At 39.7% G+C, this 21,288-nt stretch overlaps 1 protein-coding gene and 2 pseudogenes across 1 annotated transcript in view; 2 read left to right on the plus strand and 1 right to left on the minus strand.

The window, feature by feature from the left end:
* The window catches only part of AUH (AU RNA binding protein/enoyl-CoA hydratase), a 279,519-nt gene that overhangs the window by 84,425 nt on the left and 173,806 nt on the right, over positions 1–21,288 (minus strand). The gene's annotated exons all lie outside the window — the stretch shown is intronic.
* Positions 11,236–11,894, plus strand: LOC102834010 (annotated as a pseudogene).
* LOC102834410 lies at positions 16,638–17,297 on the plus strand (annotated as a pseudogene).

The following is a 21,288-nucleotide window of genomic DNA, read 5'->3' on the forward strand; positions in this document are numbered from 1 at the left end:
CCAGAGGGGCTGGACCATTTTGCATTCCCACCAGCAATGTAAGAGGGTCCCAGACCCTCCACATCCTTGCTAGCATTTATTATCCTCTGCATTTTTGAACTTCACTGTTATTGCTGGTGTGAGATGATATCTCATTGTTGGTTTCATTTGCATCTCTCCTGGTGTGGCGTTGTGGGTTAATATGCCAGATTGCAAAGCTGTTTGAACTGCAAGGATAGCGATTCAAATTTACCAGCTGCTCCCTGGAAACCCTATACAGGGTCGCTATGGGTTGGAACCGACTCGACAGCACTTAGCAACAACAATGGCTCTGGTAGTATAGTGGTTACAAATCAGGCTTGAAACAAAATTGGTCAGCAGTTCGAAACTATAAGCCTCTCTGCAGGAGAAGGATGAGGCTTTCTGTGCCCGTAAAGATTTACAGTCTCAGAAACCCTATACAGGATCACTATGAATCGGAACCGACTCGATGGCACTTAACAACAACAACAACAATGGCTAACAATGGCTAATGATCGTGAACATTTCTTCATATGTTTGATGGCTACCCAAATGTCTTCTTTGGTGAAGTGCCTGCTCATGTCCTGTGCCCATTTTTTAATTGGGTTATTTGTCTTTTTCTTGTAGTTTCCTATAGATTTTAGAAATTAGTCCCTTGTCTAATATGTTATTGCAAAAGATTTTTTCTCATTCTGTGGGCTATTTACTCTTTTGGTGAAATCCTTTGATGCACATAAGTTTTTAATTTTTAGAATGTCCCAATCATCTATTTTGTCTTCTTTTGTGTAATTTTAGCAATGTTTCGTAGTCTGTGTGTGCCCATGATTGTTGTTAATTGCCGTTGAGTCAGTTCCAACCCACAGAGACCCTGTACAGGGTTTCCGAGGCTGTAAATCTTACAGGAGCAGAAAGCCCCATCTTTCTCCTGTGGAGCAGCTGATAGTTTCAAACTGCTGACCTTAAGGTTCGCAGCCCAATTCATAACCACTACATTACCAGGGCCCTTAAATTTGTCCCTATTTTTTCACTGATGATCTTTATAATTCTGGGATTCACATTTAGGTCTTTATAATCCATGCTGAGTTGGTCTATGTATATTTAAAATTAATCTTTTAATATAGATTCGTTTTTACTAATATGCTATAAATTAATCACATCAGGTATAGTTTTTTGTTTTTTAAAGTTTTATTGTGAGTTTAGTGAAAGTTTACAGGGCAGATCATTAGTTTTAAATTCAACAAATCTTATACTTTTTTTCATTGCAATGATTATAATCCCCTCCATGTACCATCAGTTAACAGCATTTCTCTCCATTCAGTTTAGTTTAGATTTTTGTTTGTTTGTTTGTTTGTTTTTAAACACTCAGGCATATATAATTATTTAAACCACCAAAGGGAACATTTTGCAAGTCTGTCTCCTGGCCACCAGCTCTCGGTCCCTCTCTTTCCATGAATCTAAAGTCCTCAGCTGCTCCCTCTCTCCATCTTGGCCTCCATTATAGCTTTGTAATTAGATTAAAAAAAACGTATTGCTTCTATGTCAGTTATTAATACTAGTGATTTGTTTTGTTTTTAAATTGTGGTAAAAATATATTTAACAAATATTTTACATTTACAAGCCCGTGACATCAGTTATGCTCATCATGTTGTACAACAGAGATTTTTATCTTTATTTTTTAAAATTTAAGTACAATGTACAACTTAAAATTTAAAAGTAAACTAGGATCCATTACTCCTTAGAAAATAATTAATCATGTAATTCTTGAAAAAGGTTATTTCATTCATTGAAATTATTAAATTTTACAAATACACAACAATAATCACTATGAAATAAAGAATTAAAAAGTGAGCTTATATTTAATGCAGCAAAGAAAGATGAGGCTTTCTGCTCCCACAAAGACTTATAGCCTTGGAGTCACTTTAAGTTAGAACCAACTCGGGTGCCTGACAACAACATTTAATAAATATTTCAAACTCAGACAACATATAATAAGTGAATTACTATAAGACTAAGGAAAAGGAGCTCTGGTAGTATAGTGGTTACGAACTAGGCTGTGAACCACAAGATCAGCAGTTCAAAACTACCAGTGGTTCCGTGGGAGAAAGAGAAGGCTTTCTGCTCCTGTAAAGATTTACAGCTTCGGAAACCCTGTACAGGGTCGCTATGAGTCAGAACCGACTCCACGGAACATAACAACACAACAAGGAAAAGTTGAGGTAATTAATTTGGCAGTTACCATTCTCGTGTTTCACAAAGGATGCACATCTTAGGCTTTGAAAGGAAATGATATGAAGTCAGTAAATGACCCAAACTCTTCTGATGTCAGATATTCATATTTGCCAGTGATTTATGACATATCCCAAAACACTAACTCAGTAAATATTATCTTCCTTTGTATTACATAACCTTATAAACATATCACACAGAAATTCTGTGAATGTCGAAAACAAATTAATGGATAGACTAAAAAGTAACAAAAGATAAATCTACAGTATTATTTAACTGACTGAGGCCAAATGTGTGGCTCCTCACACTAGGTAGGCCTTCCCACTCAGACATGTATCTCTCCTAAACGGAAGCAAATTCTTACAACATTTAGCGAGGAGTTTGCTTTGGTGGGATTTGTGGCTCTACTATGGTTCTACATCATGTTACTTGGAGAGTTGAAGAGGAATGCTGCCAGCAGCAGCTCAGCAAACTGCTCATTGGCCAAAGGTTCCTTATCCTCACATGAGGCTCCATGAGGGTCAGAGAATAAAAGGAAGACCCCAAACGAGACTGACTGGCAAAGTGGCAGCGTTGATGGACTCAAGCATGTCAACAGTAGTAAGGTTGGTCCAGGATTGGGGCAGTGTTTTATTCTGCTATGTATAAGGTCACTATGGGTTAGTACTGACTCGATGGTACTTAACAACAACAATCATCTATTTTGTTTTCTGCTGTTTGTATGTTTTTAGTAATGTTTGACAGTGTGCATTTATACATGGTTTTAGAGCTCTTAGGTTTGTTCCTGTTTTTTCATTGCTTATCTTTATAATTCTAGGTCCTTTATTTAGGTCTCTAATGCATGTTGAGTTTTTTTCCTATATGGTGTGAGATATGGGTCTTGTTTCATTCTGCAAATAGATTTCCAGTTTTGCCAGCTCCATTTGTTGAAGAGACTATCTCTTCCTCATTTAATGTTTTGTGGCCCTTGTCCACTTTTGTAATCTCTGTTCTGTTCTATTGCCATGAATGTCTGTTCCTGTACCAACAGCACACTGTACTTGTATACTTTTATAGGTATGTCATGAAATCAGGCAGGTTCAATTCAGCCAACTTTGTTTTTTGCTTCTTCATAGACATTCTAGAATCACATTGTCATTTTACACACAAAAGAAAGGTTTACTAGCATTTTAACTGAGAATGCATTGAATCTATAGATCAACTCAAGAAATATCTAAGTAAAACTCTTTGGATCCATGAATATTATGTCTTTCCCTGTATTTAAACCTTTATTTTCTCTGAGTAGTGTTTTATAGTTTTCAGTGTACAGATAATGTGCATATTTTGTTAACATTACTACTAAACATTTTGTTTTTTGATGTCATTATAACTGGTTCAATTTGAAGTTTTTCCTTGCTAAATAGTAAACTCCGTGAGAGTCAGAACTTGATAAGACTGTCTTGTTTTTCTGGGTCCCAATTTTCTACCTTTGGCAGGGTGCAGTCTTACCTCTTTCTATCATGCTATTATTTGAATATGGAGTCCTGGTGTGGTGCTGCAGGATAAGCACTCGACCACAAGGTCAGTTTGAACCACAAGGTCGGCAGTTCAGATCCACCAGCTGCTTCTCAGAAACCCTACACAGGGTCACTATGAGCTGGAACCAACTCGATGGCACACAACAATTATTTGGATATTTGAATTTTCCTTTCCCGACAGGTTTCTGATTACACAGGTTACAGCTTTCACAAATTTTACTATACATAGAAAAATTTAAATAAAAAATATTTTAAAAGATTCACCTTGCATCCAGAGGCCTTGCTTAATTACAAAGTTACAATAGCATTCTTCATTGAGCATGATGTTGGCATCTATTTTAGTTCTGTCTATATCTATCTATCTATCTATCTATCTATATATATATATGTTTTTGTTTTTTGTTTTTTTTGCTGTACTGCACAAACTAGACCCTGCAGTATACTCTAAATAAAAGTGGTGTGAATGGACATCTAGTCTTGTTTTTATTCTTAGAGGGAAAATGTTTAGTTTTTCCTAGTAAATCAGTTATTTGTAGGCACTTAATGCTGGCTTTTTTCGAGGTGGACGAAGTACCCTTCTATTTCTAGTTTACTGAGGGTTTGTTTTAAAAAATGATGAGTGGGTACTTTATTCTGTTCAGAGCTTTTCTGAAAATATTGAGATGATCTCACACTTTTCCTTTTTATATGGTGAGTTATATTGACACACACACACACACACACATATATATATATATATATGATAAATCCCACTTCTTAAGTGCCATTGAATTGGTTCCAACTCATAGTGACCCTGTAGAGGGTTTCCAAGAAGCAAGTGGTAGGTTTGAAATGCTGGCCTTGTGGTTTGCAATCAGTGATGATCCACAGCACCACACCAGAAGTCCAAACTAGTCATGATATTTTACCATCTATTTGTTGTTGTTAAGGAGCTCTGGTAGCGTACTCGTTACAAATTGGGCTGCTAACCTCAAGGTCCGCAGTTCTAAACTATCAGCTGTTCTGTGGGAAAAAGATGAGGCTTTCTGCTCCTGTAAAGATTTACAGCCTCACAAACCCTGTACAGGGTTGCTTTGAGTCGGAACCAATTCCACGGCACACCACCACTATTTGCTGTTGTTAAGTGCTGTCAAGTCAGTTCCAACTTACAGCAACCCTGTTAGTACAGGGTCAATATAGGGCACAAGATCAATGGGTTTCCAAGGAGCGACTGGTGAGTTTGAATCATTTACACGAATCATTTCACTTTATTTTTGAATTTGATTTGCTAAATTTTTGTTAAAGAATTTTAGCCTGTGTTCATGAGGAATACTGGTCTGCAGATTCTTTTCCTTGTAATAGCTTTGTTTGGTGTTAACAGAATGAATTGGAAGTTTCCTTCTATACTTCATTTTCTAAAAGTGCTTAAGTGTGGCTGATAATTGTTGGTAGCTTTCACCAGTAAAGTCATTTTGGATTAGAGTTTTGTTGGGGAAAGAATTTCATATTTGATTCCTTAAATACATGTACAGGTATTTGTATATTCTATTTCTTCATTTAAGGAGCTCTGGTAGCATAGTGATTACGAATCGGGCTGTGAACCTTAAGGTCAGCGGTTCGAAACTACCAGCTGCTCCGCGGGAGAAAGATGAGGCTTTCTACTCCTGTAAAGATTTACACCCTCGGAAACCCTGTAGAGGGTCGCTATGGGTCGGAACCGACTCGATGGCACATAACAACAACAACAACACAATTTCTTCATTTAAGGAGCTCTGGTAGCTAGTAGTTATGAGTTGGGCTGGTAAACTCAAAGTCAGCTAGTTCAAAACTACCAGCAGTTCCATGGGATAAAGATGAGGCTTTCTGCTTCCATAAAGATTTACAGCCTCAGAACCCTGTACAGGGTCGCTATGAGTCAGATCCAACTCCACCACCACCACCACTTCTTCATTTTGTTTCTTTCAAGAAATTTAACCAAGGCTGCTTTATAACTAAGTTGGTGAATTTGCTAGCATAAAGTTGTTTATAATAGTTTGTTTGTTGTAGTTAGATCCCATCAAGTCAGTGCCAACTTATAGTGAACCTATGCACAACAAAATGAAACACTACCTAGTCCTGCACCAAACTCACAATCATTGTTACGCTTAAGCCCACTGCTGCTGTTACTGTGCCAATCCATCTTGTTGAGGCTCATCCTCTTTTTCACTGACCCTTCCCTTTACCAAGTATGATGTCTTTCTCCAGGTACTAGTACCTCCTGATAATATACCCTAAGTATGAGAAACGAAGTCTGGCCATCCTGGCTTCCAAGGAGCATTGTCTGTATTTCTTTCAACACAGATTTGTTTATTATCCTTTAAATGTGTGTACAATTGATAGTGACATCCTATGTTTCCATATTAATATTAGTAATTCGCGTCCCCTCTCCTCTACCCTTTTGCTTCATTGGGCTAACTAGCTACAAGTTTTATACATCTTGGAGAGGGGATTTTCCAAGAATTAGCTTTTGTCTTTACTGATTTTTCTCTATTGTACATAGACTACTTCACTAATTTCTGTGTTTTGTTTGTTTTTTAAGATGAAAGTTTAGATAACTGACTGTAGATTGTTGTTTCTAATATAAGCTTTTAAACCTAAGCTTTCCTTTAGCTTCTTTTCTGTAAAATTTAATATTCTGTGTCTGAATTTCTAATATATTCAAAATATTTTCTAGTTTCTTGTGATTTCTTCTTTGACCTACGAATTATTTATCATTTGTTATTTATTTTAATTCCAAAGCATCTGAAACTCTTCATACTTAGCCCTGTAATCAATCTAGATTACTCCTTTGCAATCTGAAAAACCAGTCATCGCAGCTGTCTGAGCTCAGCTGTCTGTCTTAAACTGAAGTCGCTCAGCAGATTACCCTTGAGAATTACTGTTTTGAATGAACCATTTTTTTGAAGGCACCCAAACGAGACTGCTGTTAAGTACCAGCGAGTCAGTTCCAACCCATAGCAACCCTGCATAGATAGGGTTTCCAATGAATGGCTGATGAGTTTGAGCTGCCAACCTTGTGTTTCAAACTGACCTTGAGGTCAAGTGCTTATCTTACAGCACCACACCAGGACTGTTATTACTGAGAGAACTTGTCTACAGCCATCCATTGATCATAAATGTTAAGTGTTGCATTCCAACTCTAAGCAACCCTGTACAGGAATTCCAAGGAGTGGCTGAACTGCCAACCTTACAGTTAGCAGTCCAGTGATCATTGAGACACAGTAAATTCAAGCATGTACTGGATCTTGAGTAGCAATACTTTTTGACTTCTCCTCCTACAGTCATCATCCATCCAGTTAGGTTGTTTTCTCTATTTCCTTAAGGCCAAGACTTTCTCGACAATTTGCTTGTTTAGCTGGAGTACAGGCTCAACTACTTTCCTTTTAAGGGTCCTTGAGAAGCTAACTTTTCTAGTCCTTTTGCATATGAAAATGTCCTACTTCCCTTACAATTGAATTGTAACTTGCCAGGTACAGAATTCTAGGCTAAAAAGTGTTTTTATCTTTGGGTTTTGTTTGAAATACTTACAGCATCCAGTGTTGTTGATAAGGCCATTGATGTCAGCTTGATATTTCTTCACATAGAGACAACTTATTTCTCTTCCTCTCAGGAAACTTTACAATCTTTTGAATGGTGCAAATGGTTAGTATGTTCAGCTACTAATAGAAATGTTGGTGGTTCAAGTCCACCTAGAAGCATCTTAGAAAAAAGGCCTGGTGATCAACCTCCCAAAAATCAAAGCTACTGAAAAAAATCTATGGTGCATAGTTCTACTCTGACACACATGAGATCACCAAGATTCAGTCAATTTATTTGCAACTGGTTTTGTCATCACTGTTGTTATTGTTAAGTGTCACCAAGTCAATTCTGACTCACAGCAATACTGTATAGGGTTTCTGAGTAGCCACTTGTGAGTTTGAATCACAGACCTTGTAGTTAGCAGTTCAGTGTTGATCCTACAGTGCCACGACAAGTTTGGGAGCACTGAACTGTCACAACCCTATGTCCGCAGGTGCTGCTTCATCACTGAGTATGCTGGTTCTCAGTGGTACCGATTATTATAACAGACTTGGGCCTTTTACCATCAATAGGAAATTACCTTCCCTTAATTTTTGATAACTTTCTCCATTGGTTTCTTTTTCTCTAACTTCTGTACATGTTAAATGTTGAACTTCATGGATTCATTTCTCAGGTATCCTTTCTTGACTTTGTCTTTGTTCTACATTTTAGAATATTTCTTCAATTTTCTCGATTTCTACTTAAATCTACATTTCAGCAATCATTTTCCCTTAAACAAACCTTTAAAGTACTTTCTTATAATTTCACTGTTTCTGTCATTAGCTATTTCCTCAGGTCCAGTGTTTTCCCTTTATGTTACTTATAACCAGTTACCCCTTGGTTGTCTTAGCACAGTCTCCTGAAAATATAGGAGTAGGGATTGCTGTACACTGTTTCTGTGAGACCTGGTCTATTTTCTGGTAAGGCCTAAGCCCTAAGTAGGAATTCTGGTTATGTTTGATCATGGTAGGCAGGCTTTACCTGATTGTAATAGAAAAGAATCTAACAGTGAACACAAAAGAATGAGAAGGGCTTATTCTGTGGCATGAGTTTCTACAACAGAAACCATAGCTTTCTGAAATTCATTCAATTTCTAGAGAAGAGACAGTTTTTGGCTGTTTACACTGAGATGAATGCCAGCTGTCCATGTTTTAAGTACATGTGTGAAGAGGGTGGGTGTTGGGGGGAGGAGGTACATTTAATTTGCACTGCAATTTTATAAACAGCTCTTAACTTACACTCTTTTTTTGAAATCTCATTTGTAAGTTACAACCTGTTCTGAAAGTTGACTCAGCCCAGACCCTCAAGGTTTCTGAAAAGACTGACTCCGGCTTCCTTGCAATATATCGAGGCTACAGCGTCTCAACTTGCTTTATCTGCCAAATTAATCCTATATCCCAAAATCAGCTATGGATATCTGTTCTTTTATAACATCTTCTCCCCTTTTCTTTGCTATGTCTCAGTTTATAATTACAGCTTATTTTCTCTTAGAGTCCATGCTTTTATTTCAGTGAGGCCTCAGGATAGACAGGAAGCAACTGATAAAGAGTTCGGTTTCTTAACCCAGGAGTTTTAATAATTATAAAGTTTACAATGGAAAGTTACAATCATATACAAAAACACATGAATAACATAAAGAAAGGTCACATACTTATAACTAGCTTTCAAAGATATTTTGAACAAATAAAATTTGGTAATTACAGGCCTCTACAACAATAAACTCTGTTAAACAGAGCACTCTGTGACTTGCTTATACACATAATTACAAAATATCTAGAAACCAGATTATACAAAATGACTACAACATGATTTGATTTTGTAATCAGGTCAAGAGTTGCTTGCAATATTTATAACACAGTAGGTTCACAGAATGATTGCTCAAAAGGTAACAGCAAGCATTATCAAGACCGATCTTCTTGGTTAAAAACAAGTAAGAGGGTTCTGTGTCCACAGTACAGATGGTGGAATGCCAGGGGCAAATAAAACTGTTGGCACAGAAAAACGGTATATTGTCCACCAACTTACAGAACACACATGATCTCCCTCCTGCGTTTCAAAATCTTGATCAGAGATCTTAGGCAATAATGGTAGTGCATAGATTTGAATAATAGTTGTATTAATTGGTCTTCCTGTGGCAAATGAACAATATGAAGAAATGAAAGATTTTTTACCAACTTCTACAGTCATAAATTGACTAAACATGCAATAAAGATGTACTGGTAATTACTAGTGAGTAGAAGGCAAAAGTTGAAAGCAAAGAAAGATCAGTAGTTGCAAAATATGGTATTGATGACAGAAACAACGCTGGAGATCACATCGCAGAATTTTTCAAGACGAATGACTTATTGCCTGCGAATTCCTTTTTTTGAACAACATAAATGGTGACTATACACATGGATCCCTACTTGTCTATCCTTTTTGTCACACTGTGGTGGCATGCACATTGCTATGATGCTTGAAGCTATGCCACCAGTATTTTAAGTACCACCAGGGTCACCCATGATGGACAGTTTTCAGCAGAGCTTCCAGATTAGGCATGACAGGAAGGAGAGGCTGACTACTCCTGAATGCTAAGTCACTGAAAACCTTATGAATAGCAGTGGAACACTGTCATACAGCAATAGAATTTTTAATATTGAAACATTATGAATAACACCAGAAAGCTGTTGGATATAGTGCCAGAAGATGAGCCTTTCACACTGGATGGCACTCAAAATACAAAACTGCCTACAAAAGTAGAGTTGATCGTAATGATGCATACGGAATAAAGCTTTTAGGATCTTCAATTGCTGATAAGGCACAACTCAAAATGAGGAGAATCAGCTGAAAAGATCCATTAATAATCACAACATGGAATATATGAAGTATGAAGTTGTCAAAAATGAAACGGAACACCTAAAGATCAATATCCTACGCATTAGAGAGCTGAATTGGACTCATACTGGCCATTCTAAATCTGATATAATCATATGATCTACTATGCCAAGACTGACACACTGAAGAGGAATGTTGTCACATTCATCATCATCAAAAAGTACATTTAAAGATCTATCTTGAAGTGCAACACTGACTATGATAGGATAATATCTATATACCTACAAGAAAAACCAGTTAATACCACTATGAGTCAAGTTTACATACCAACCACTAACAACAGTAATGATGAAAAGAAAACAAAAAATCCTCACAACTTGACCAATAAACAACATCAAGATAAATAGATAAAAGATTCAAGTTGTCAAAGACATCATTTTGCTCAGATCAATCATCAACACTCATGAAATCAGCAGTCAAAAAACAAAGTACTGCATCAGGCAAATCTGCTGCACAAGACCTCTTTAAAATATTTTAAGAGAAAAGGTGTCAGTTTGAGGACTAAGGTGTGCCTGACCCAAGCCATGATATTTTCATCAATAACCTCATATGGATGTGAAAGTTGAAAAGTGAATAAGGAAGACCAAAGTATTGATGAATTTGAGGTATGGTGTTGGCAAAGATTAAAAGTATCATGGGCTGCCAAAAGAGCAGACCAATCTGTGTTGGAAGTACAGCCAGAATGCTCCCTGGAAGCCAGGATGGTCGGACTTCACCTCTCTTATTTTAAACATATTATCAGGAAGGACAAGTCCCTGGAGAAGGATATCTTATTTGGTAAAGTGGAGGGTCAGTGAAACTGAGGAAGACCCCAAATAAGATGGATTGGCACAGTGACAGCATCAATGGACTCAAACATAGCAACGATTGTGATGTTGGCAGAGAATCTGGCGGTGTTTCGTTCTGATGTGCATAGGGTCGCTATGAGTCGGTACTCACACAATGGCACCTACCACTACCACCACCACCACGACCACCACACATGGACCTCTCCAGATGAAATGCACAGAACCCAAATCAACTACAACTGTGAAAAGAAATAATGGACCTCGGAAGGGTGGGTCCTGGACGTAGGGAGCCCCAAGGCGTCAGCCCCATAAAGCTGTATAGCCTCAGCATCCTCTACAAAGGTGAGCCCAAGGTGGTGTAGCTGAAAGCCACCCCTGACATGTCCTCCTTCAGCTTCTTCCAGAGGTCCAGTGCTAAGGAATTCAAGACCTTTATAAGTCAGCTGATTGTGGAGCACTCAGTGAAAGGCAGCAGAACATCTACTAAAGTACAAGAGTACCGGCGCCACATCTACGTCCAAAACAACAGCTTTGCAGGTGTGGTCAATTCTGATAGTGAATATCCTTCCGGGGTAACTTTTGTTTTGTTAGATAAGAGTTCTCCAAGCAGGATGACAGCATACATTGATTGGTCAGTCCAGTGCCTGGCTACAATCTACTGTGCTGCCTTGGATGATTACCTTCGGAAAAACCAGAACCCTTGAGAAGCTGATACCATGGCCAAAGTGCAGGGTGAACCTGATGAGACCAAATCATTCTCCACAACACCATGGAGTCCTTGAAAGAGCGAGGAGAGAAGCTCGGTAACTTGGTGTCCGAGTCAGCAGTGCTGGGAATGCAGTCAAAAACCTTCTATAAAACTGCCCAGAAACAAAACTCATGCTGTGCAATCATGTGTTGTCAGAGGCCCTGAGCTGGACACATCCCCATCACTCACAACAAGAACTGTGAAGCACCCAGAGAAGAAATTGTCACAGAACAGAATCCAAACTGGAGGCACCTCTCCATTTTTCCTATTGGAAGTTTCCCAGGTGGAAGGGACCTGGCAGGTGAGGAAATGTTCGCATTTATACGTCGAATTATAATTTCTGGAAAGATCATTTGAGGACATCAAAGGTATAGTTCTGGACACAAATGAAACCATAAACTGTCAAAAAAAAAAAAAGAAGGAATGAAGCTCAATATCATCCATGAAAATTAGACCAGCAGCTAACTGAAGAACAGACCAGCAATTGCTCCCAAGCAAATTAAGACTGAGGCTGAAGAAAATGAAAAAAAAAACCTACTGGAGTCAAAATACAACTTGGAGTACATTCAAACTAAGTATAGAGAGCATTTCCACAATAGATTTGACACACAGAACACAAATACTTGGAGACCAGATGAATTGTGGAATGACATTAAAAATTTCATCAATGAAAAAGACAAGTAAGAAAAAGAAGACCAAAATGGGTGTCATAAGAGTCTCTGAAACTTGCCCTTTAATGTAGAGTAGCTAAACTGAACGGAAGAAATGATGAAATAAAAGAGCAGACTGAAAATTTCAAAGCGCAGTTCAATAATTCAAAGCATTATAATCAAATGTGCAAAGACCTGGAATTAGAAAACCAAAAGGGAAGTACACACTTGGCATTTCTTGAACTGAAGGAAAAATTCAAGTCTTGGAGACTTCTGGTTTGGGCTATAGCAGCGAAAACCAGGTAGGGTACAATCCGGTAAGAAGGGAGGGGGACCTCACGAAGGAAGCAGTCATAGAACAACTCCAGAGCTCAGGATCCTACCATAACATCCAGGACGTCAGTTTCCCTGCACTCACAAGTGAAAAAATCACAATATTAAGGAAAATACGGGGAGTTAGGAATCTGGAGACGGGACTCCCTCGGTGACTACCCCACCCTGGCAGAGTTTAGAGGGCGGGGCTAAAGCCAGTCCAGTTCAGGAAACCATGCTAAAAGTGGTGCAGAGGCATCTGCAAAATACAAAAACAAAAACAAAAAACAGACGCGGGAGACTACACATTTCTCCCTGCCCCACCTTCATTGCTCAGCCCGGACATCAGGCGGGACCAGTTTTCCCACAGTACAGAGAATAGGAGCTTGGTGGCAACTTATGACGTGAGCTGAGGGCACACAGACCCAAAAGTTTCCCCAGTGGGACCCTTCATGGCGGTACACCGTGGAGAGGTTCCAACTCCAGACAACCCTGTGCAGGGTTTCTGGATCTGTGGGTCGCCTTTCTCCCACGGTGCAGCTGGTGGGTTCAAGCTGCTGACCTTGACGTTCGTGGCCCCATTCATGGCCAATGTGCTGCCCAAGCTCCCTGTGCAGGACCAATTCAAAGCAATCAGTAAAACTTCAGCATAAAAGGATTCAACCATCCTGAGAATTGCACTGTGCACACGCAGATACTGAAGTGACCTTCAGAGACAAAAATAGTGGATAATCTTTCTCCCATTAACTCCCTAATATCTACCTGTGCACCTCTACTGTAGTGACTAGAGGAGGGGCCTAAGAGAGTGGACACCTCCACCTACTGCTGGAGGCTTCTGATTGTACACACACTGACAGTGTAGCTTGGGACAGTTGACCACAATTTCATTTCGGTTCCAAAGTGGTGATTTTTGTCTATGCATTTATATTATTTCTGACTTTAGTTCTTTTGATCACACATCTTTCCTGGAGGTGGGAACTTTTTCTCCCTACATTACCCAAGAAGAGACAGCAATCGTGGCCATATAGGCAAACTACAGGCATAACCCATAATATTCCACCCAACAACACCCACTAAGCATTACATGTGAAAAGGGAAGCCTATCTCCATTCACCAGGAGACACCCAGTAAGCATAACAACAAACAACAAATATTCATTTAAGCTTTAAAAAACAAAAACAAATAACTATCATGACAAATAAAAAGCAATAAACGATATCAAAACACATCCAACAACAGAAGAGAGTAGCTAAGATAAATGAGCTGGAGACAGACAAAGGCTCCCCAGGAGAGGAAGAGGAGGTTTTGGATAAGCCTGAGAAAGAATTCAGAAGAATAATATGGAAACAAATTAAAATGCTCCAAAAAGGGGTAGAGGTAAACAAGGAAGAAGTCAGGAAAGTACTACAGGAGTAATCAAATAAGATTGATACAGCATTGATACACCTGCAAAAAGATGCCCAGATGATCAATAATAAGATATCAGAAATGGACAATACACTGACAGGGGATAGAGGCAGAACAGAAGAGATGGAAGCCATAACTAATGAGCTGGAAGACAATTCTCTCAATACTGCTAAGATAGAAGAGCAAGCACAAAAAAGGATAAAAAAATCTGAAGACAGTCTACAATTCATGCTGGATAACATGAAGAGGAACAACTTAATTATTATTGGCATTCCAGAACAGGAAGAATCAGAGAAGAGGAGAAAGCTGAAGAGCTTCTGGAAAAAAATTTTGCTAACATCTTGAAAGATGAGAAGATAAACATTCAAGAAGCCCAACATACCCCAGGAAGGATAGACGCCAAAAGAAAGTCACCAAGACATATAATAATCAAGCTCTCCAAAATCAAAACAAGGAAAGAATACTAAAAGCGGCCAGGGTGAAGAGAAATGTCACTTATAAAGGCAAGCAAAGTAGATTAAGCTCTGACTATTCAGAACAAACCATGCAGGCAAGAAGGCAATGGGGAGACATATTCAAAGCCATACAAGAAAAAAAATTGTCAACCAAGAATCATCTATCCAGCAAAACTATCAATCAAATACGATGGTGCGATCAAGACATTCCATGATAAACAAATCTGAGAGGTTTTATCAAAACCAACCCAACACTTCAAAACATCCTAAACAGAGTTCTGTGGACTGAAAACCAACAAGAACAGACAACAAACAGAGACTGACAGGCATGGCAACACCACCTGGAACTCAGTCAACAGATAGCAGAGTCCAGAACAGAATAAGACTACAACAACAAACTCAAAGGTGCTGGGAGGTCAACAGATGATCAAAATTAAGAAGGGAAAAATGTAGCAACAGAGACTCAGGTGGTGAGGATGTCAGGTAAATTACAGGATACAATGGATTCTCTTAAATGGAGAGAAAAGTTAGTAACTATGAGGTAACCCCAAAGAAACTTAATACTTCACAACTTATCATAAAAATGAATTTCCAAGTAGAACAAGCAAACATGAAAACTAAAAAGAAACCAACAAGAAATAGCACAAAAAACACAAAACAAACAAGAGAAGGCATACTTCTTGAAAGAAAGACTGACAGGAAAAATACAAAACAGTATCTACAGGCCGACTGATTACTACAAGAACAAATAAGTGGCTCACCCAGAAGACATCAAGGCAAGTGGTCGGGTCCCCCTCAGGGCAAACCCCCTTCTAAGACTAAGGCTCAATGGGAATGCATGCTCTGATTGGTGACCACGTTCATCACTGATAAGGGGAAGTGAAATGAAAACAGTAATGAAGCTGCGAGTTAAGCCCTACAATGCTCAATAGACACCTGTGAAACCAAATGGAGACTTGGTTGGCCAGCAGTATGTCAAATCCAGGGGACTCTTGGACCCAGAGTCAGTAACATAGCCACAGAGTACTAGAGTGGAGAGTGAAGTGTCCAGCTGATAAGAAGAGAAGGCACATGCATAAATGCACCCACACTTGCAGATAATACCACTTGACCTGGCTTCAATGACTGGATGATCAGAGCTCAACTAGAAGAAAGAAGAGGGGGAAAAAAGAATAATCTGATACAATTTGATGAACTTGACATACACCTATGAAAGCAGTAGCTCAAAAGAGTGAACAAATCTTCACAGCGAGGATCATTCCCACCTCCTCCGCACACAGAAGGGACAGGGATGGGCAACTTGGACATTGGCTACCTAGAATGGGGGGGCTACAGAGGCAAGAAGTGACTGGCTTACCAGCTTTCAAGAGGGAACCTAGATCCAGAGGGTGTAGAGCAAGGTAAAATCTCCACTTAGTAGTATCCATTCTGCCTAGTCAGGGCTGATGAAAGGAGATGCGGATAGGTCTCTTGAGATACAATAGCGAATAATTGTTATCAGGACTGATTGTAAGGGCTGGAAATGTAAAGGTAGACGTTTTGGGGCAAAGGGAGGGGAGTGATAATTCTTGCAGTCTAGGAGCGGATGTCCCTGGGACCATCAAATGAAAAGAGCGGAGAATGGAACTCTACCCAGAGAAGCAGTGATACCAGGGATGGACGCAGAGACGATGACATGGGGAGATGGAGTGGCTGGAGACTTTGGACCTGGAAGAGGGAGAGGGGCGGTATGTGGACGATCGGGGGGCAGGCTTGCGGGGTATACCCTTTGGTTGATGGTTGATGCATGGAAGGGATTATAACCATGGAAAGGAAACGACATACAACGGGATCAATAAGAAGCTGATGTCCTCCCATAATTCACAATAAAGCATTGAAAAAAAAAAAAAAAGAATTCAAGTCTTAAGCTGCAATACTGAAGAATGCTACAGACAAAATACTGGATACAACAGGAAGCATCAAATGAAAATAGAAGGAATACACAGGTCACTACACCAAAAAAAAAAAAAAAAAAAAAAAATGGTCAGCTCCTCCTCACTCCTCCACCAGCTTCCTACCATTTGGCTGCCCTCAGCTCGCATTGGATGGCTCTGTTATGGCGACCCGCAGCCCCCATGATTAGTGAAGATGAGCACAGCTATGATCTAGATTTGTTTTGTATACCTAATAATCACTACACAAACGATTTGCAGAAGGTGTTCACTCCTCATGGACTAATAATTATGGACGGGACAGAGCGGCTTGCTTGAGATGTGATGAAAGAGATGGGCGGCCATCACACTGTCTCCCTCTGTGTGTTCAAGGAGGGCTGTAAATTCTTTGTTGACCTGCTGGATTATATCAAGGCACTGAACAGAAATAATGACAGATCCATTCCTATGACTGTAGATTTCATCAGACTGAAGAGCTAATGCAATGACCAGGCAACTGGGGACATCAAAGTAATCGGTAGAGATGATCTCTCAACTTTGACTGGAAACAATGTTGAAGATATAATTGACACTGGCAAAGCAATACAGACCCTGCTTTCCTTGTTCAGGCAGTATAATCCAAAGATGGTCAAGGTTGCAAGCCTGCTATTGAAACAGACTTCTCGAAGTGTTGGCTACAGACCAGACTTTGCTGGCTTTGAAATTCCGGACAAGTTTGTTGTAGGATATGTCTTTGACTATCATCAATACTTCAGGGATTTGAATCACGTGTGTGTCATTAGTGAAACTGGAAAAGTAAAGTACAAAGCCTAAGACAAGAGTTTGAGTTGAGTGCCAGGGTCTGGAAACATCTGGAGTCCCAGTGACCTCACCAGTAAACTGATCAACTGTTCTAGTAACCATCTGCTTTAGTAGCGCCTCTTGCATGCATGTTCTCCAAATTGTCTGTTTTGTATGTTAGAGAAATGTCTGTTGCAGTTCAGAACTCTTTATTTGCACTATAAGCCTAGAATAAAAGGAGGTTCTGAAAAATGACAGGCAGCAATCTGAGAAGAACTAGCAATGTCCATTTCATGGAAATGGTTATGCTGTAAGATCAGCTGAGATCAGAGTATCTCCTATAAGAAAGACCCAGGCAGCAGCTGCTGCTAAGATCTAGCTTCCAATGGGAAGTCCTATGAATAGTGTTAGGAAGAGCTCAAAGTTTCAGGGCAGGAAAGGGATCTAGTCGGAATAGATCTAGAGATATGCCTCAGGGATATGCCCTCTGGTAAAGACCATATACACCCAATGGTAGATGAGTGTTCTCATGAAAACTGTGATGCTTCAAGGAAGAAGGACTGTTGCTGGATAGACAAAAAAGTAACAAATGTCTCTTCAATATTTGGTGGTTGTTACTGTTAGCTGCTCTTGAGTTGGCTGTGACTTATGGTGACCCAAAGTGTGGGGAGTAGACAGCTCCATAAGATTTTCAAGGCCTGTCTTTGTAGTTTCAAGGTACCCTTCTCTGGGTTTCACCTTTTCAGTTGGTATTTGGGTGCTTAATCATTTGTGCCACCTAGAGATCCTTCCTCAACAGTTTGTTGTTGTTCAGTGCTGTTGAATTGGTTCTGACTCATAGCAATGCTTTAGTGATCTTTGTAGAAGCAGAAAGCCTCATCTCTCTCTCCCTTGGAGCAGCTGGCAAGCTTGAACCACGAACCTTGTGGTTCTCAGTCCAGGACTTATCATATGGAGCTACTGTGCTCCCCAACAGTCGCCTAGCAATACTGTAATATTCCCCAGTATAAGTAATTAAGTGAACTTAAACCATATCCACACTATTGTGGCTCCTGTTAAACAAAAAGGGTGGCCACCACCATCTAATTGATTCCGACTCACAGCAACTTTATATAGGATTTCTGAGATCGTAAATTTTTATAGGAGAATTTCATCTTTCTCCCATAGAGATGCTGATGGGTTTGAACTCACTAAACTTGCAGTTACCAGCCCAATGCCTAACCTACAGCACCACCAAAGCTCTTTTGTGGCCCTTGTAGGACACAAAATATATGCTCCTCATAAAAATAAACATCTTCTGTTAGGGCTCTATGTACAATCTTTGCTTTGTTTCAAATTGTGATCAGTATAAATGGTTGTAGTAGTGGTGGTTATGTGCCCTGGAGTCAGTTCCGACTCATAGCAACCCTGTACAGGGTTTCTAAGGCTGTAAATCTTTATGGGAGCAGAAAGCCTCATCTTTCTCCCGTGGAACAGCTGGTAATTTTAAACTGCTGACCGTAAGGTTAGCAGCCCGATTCGTAACCACTACGCTACCAGAGCTCCTGATCAGTATGAATACAGAACCAATATTTAACAAACTCTGATTCACATTGTCCAGTAACGTGAGGGGTTTCAAAAATTTCATGGAAAAATGCTGCATCTTTTAATTATAATTTTTCACTAATTTTTTTTAAGCCATCTTGTATACAGCATAAGTCAAATTTCTATAACTGTTTATCCAGGCAAATATACTTGTACACAATCCAAATAAATAAAAAAAAACTGGTATTCTTTATTTTGATATAAAGAATATTACGTCTGTGTCAATGCTTTTTAAAAAACCTACACATTTTATGAAAATTAAATATTATTTCTATAAAATGTAATTTGAGGTTCCTACCTCAATTAGGAGTCCTGGTGTGGCGCTGTGGGTTAATGCATCAGACGGCAAAGCCGTTTGAACTGCAAGGTCGGCGGTTCAAGCTCACCAGCTGCTCCTTGGAAACCCTATACAGGGTCACTATGGGTTGGAATAGACTTGACGGCACTTAACAACAACAACAACAACCTTTAATTAGGAGGCCTGGTGTAGCGCTGCAGGTTAATGCGCTACACTGTACAGTCAGTTTGAACTGCGAGGTTGGTGGTTCAAGCTCACCATCAGGAGTCCTGGTGTGACACTATAGAATAAGTACTGGACCCCAAGCTTGGTTTGAATCTCCAGGCCAGCAGTTTAAACTCACCAGCTGCTCCTCGGAAGTCTTATACTGGGTCATAATGAGTCGGACCAGCACTTAACGACAACAGTACTTTCACAATTATATACTAAGGCTTTTAATTATCTATAATTCCCAGACTAGGTTCATATCTTGCATTAGCTTATGAGTATCAGGTGTCACATTGGATATTAAATAAAGAAAGAAACACACAACCCTAGAACCCCTGGAGACTGTTACTCTAAAATCTTGTGCTCCTACGCATTCTTTGGTGTATGGTATGACAGCTAAAATGACATTAGGATAACAAGCATATGGTCTAGATTTAAAAGACCATGTGTTTAAATTTTTATAGCATTTAAATGTTAATTCTCATTTCTTAATTGCTTTTTAAACTACTTTCTACAACAATTGCTTATTGAATCTCAGTACATCAACACTAACTGAAGTAAATTTGTTGCTGTTAAGTGCCGTGGAGTAGATTCCAATGCATAGCGACCCTGTATAGGGTTCCAAGGAGTGGCTGGTGAAGTTGAACTGCCAACTTTGTGGTTCAAACTGACTTTGCAGTCTACCTATTAACCCACCCACAGCACTACACATAACCTGCACTTAAATTTAAAATGTGCTAACTTCTGCTTGCTGCTTTCTTAAAATGGGGCCCTGTAGTGGCACAGGGCTCCCAGCACTGTAGAGTAAGTACTGGACTGAGAACCACATGGTCGGCAGTTTAAACCCACCAGGTGCTTCTCAGAAACCCTCTACAGGTTGCTATGAGTCAGAACCAACTCAAGGGCACTTAACAACAGCAACCACAGCGGCATTGGGTCAATTGGCACATGTCAGAATTCAAAGGGAGTCTGGAAGCTCAGAGTGTACTGCATAAGCCTTGGACCTTCCTAGGCCTCCAAGCAGAAATGCAGAGGGTATCCCAGAACTCCCTACTCTGTCAGGAGAGAACCTGAGCTCATCTTGTTATATCCTCCCAGGTCACCCCTAGCCCTGGATTCTAAGGCACTACTTGTCCCCTTTCTGGTATAGTTGTTTGTTCTTTTTTTAATCTCCACCTAACATACCACACCAAGGAACTCTGGTAGCATAGTGGTTACGAATCAGGCTGCCAATCTCACGGTCAGCAGTTCAAAACTACCAGCTGTTTCCGTAAAGATTTACAGCCTCAGAAACCCTGTACAGGGTCGCTATGAGTCGGAACTGACTCCATGGCACATTACAACAACAACAACATACCACACCAGCAACCCTTAAGTCAGTTTGTTTTACTACAGAGGTGTACATGTTTTTATGATGCTGGAACCAGTACCACAAGTGTTTCAAACACCAGCAGGGTCATCTACTAGGGACAGGTTTCAGTAGATCTCCAGACTAAGAAAGATTAGGATGAAAGGCTTGGCAATCTACTTTCAAAAAATCAGTCTTTCTATGATCACAGAATGCTGTCTAAAGTTTCCACATCCTTTCTTTGCATGCATCATCAAGAGGAACTTATCACTAAAGCAAGTCACTATGTTTGGTAGAGGACCAACAAAGTGGAGAGAAGTCTTTAGTGAGATGAAATGACAGCAAGGCAGAAACAATGGACTCTAACACACCCTGATTATGAAGACAGGACAGGGACAGGGCAGTGTCTCACTTTGTTATACATCAGGTCAGCATGAGTCTTAGGCAACCCAACAGCAAGTAACAATGACGCACAGCAAACTTTACATATTTTTATCTATCTCTCACCAAGAATGAAAGTTCTATAAGGGCAGGGTTTCCATTTCTATTTCATTTACAACTAGTCCCATTAGTTACATAATAGTTAC

The sequence above is a fragment of the Chrysochloris asiatica genome, unplaced genomic scaffold, assembly GCF_000296735.1.
Source record: "Chrysochloris asiatica unplaced genomic scaffold, ChrAsi1.0 scaffold00343, whole genome shotgun sequence".
Taxonomy (NCBI): Eukaryota; Metazoa; Chordata; class Mammalia; order Afrosoricida; family Chrysochloridae; genus Chrysochloris; species Chrysochloris asiatica.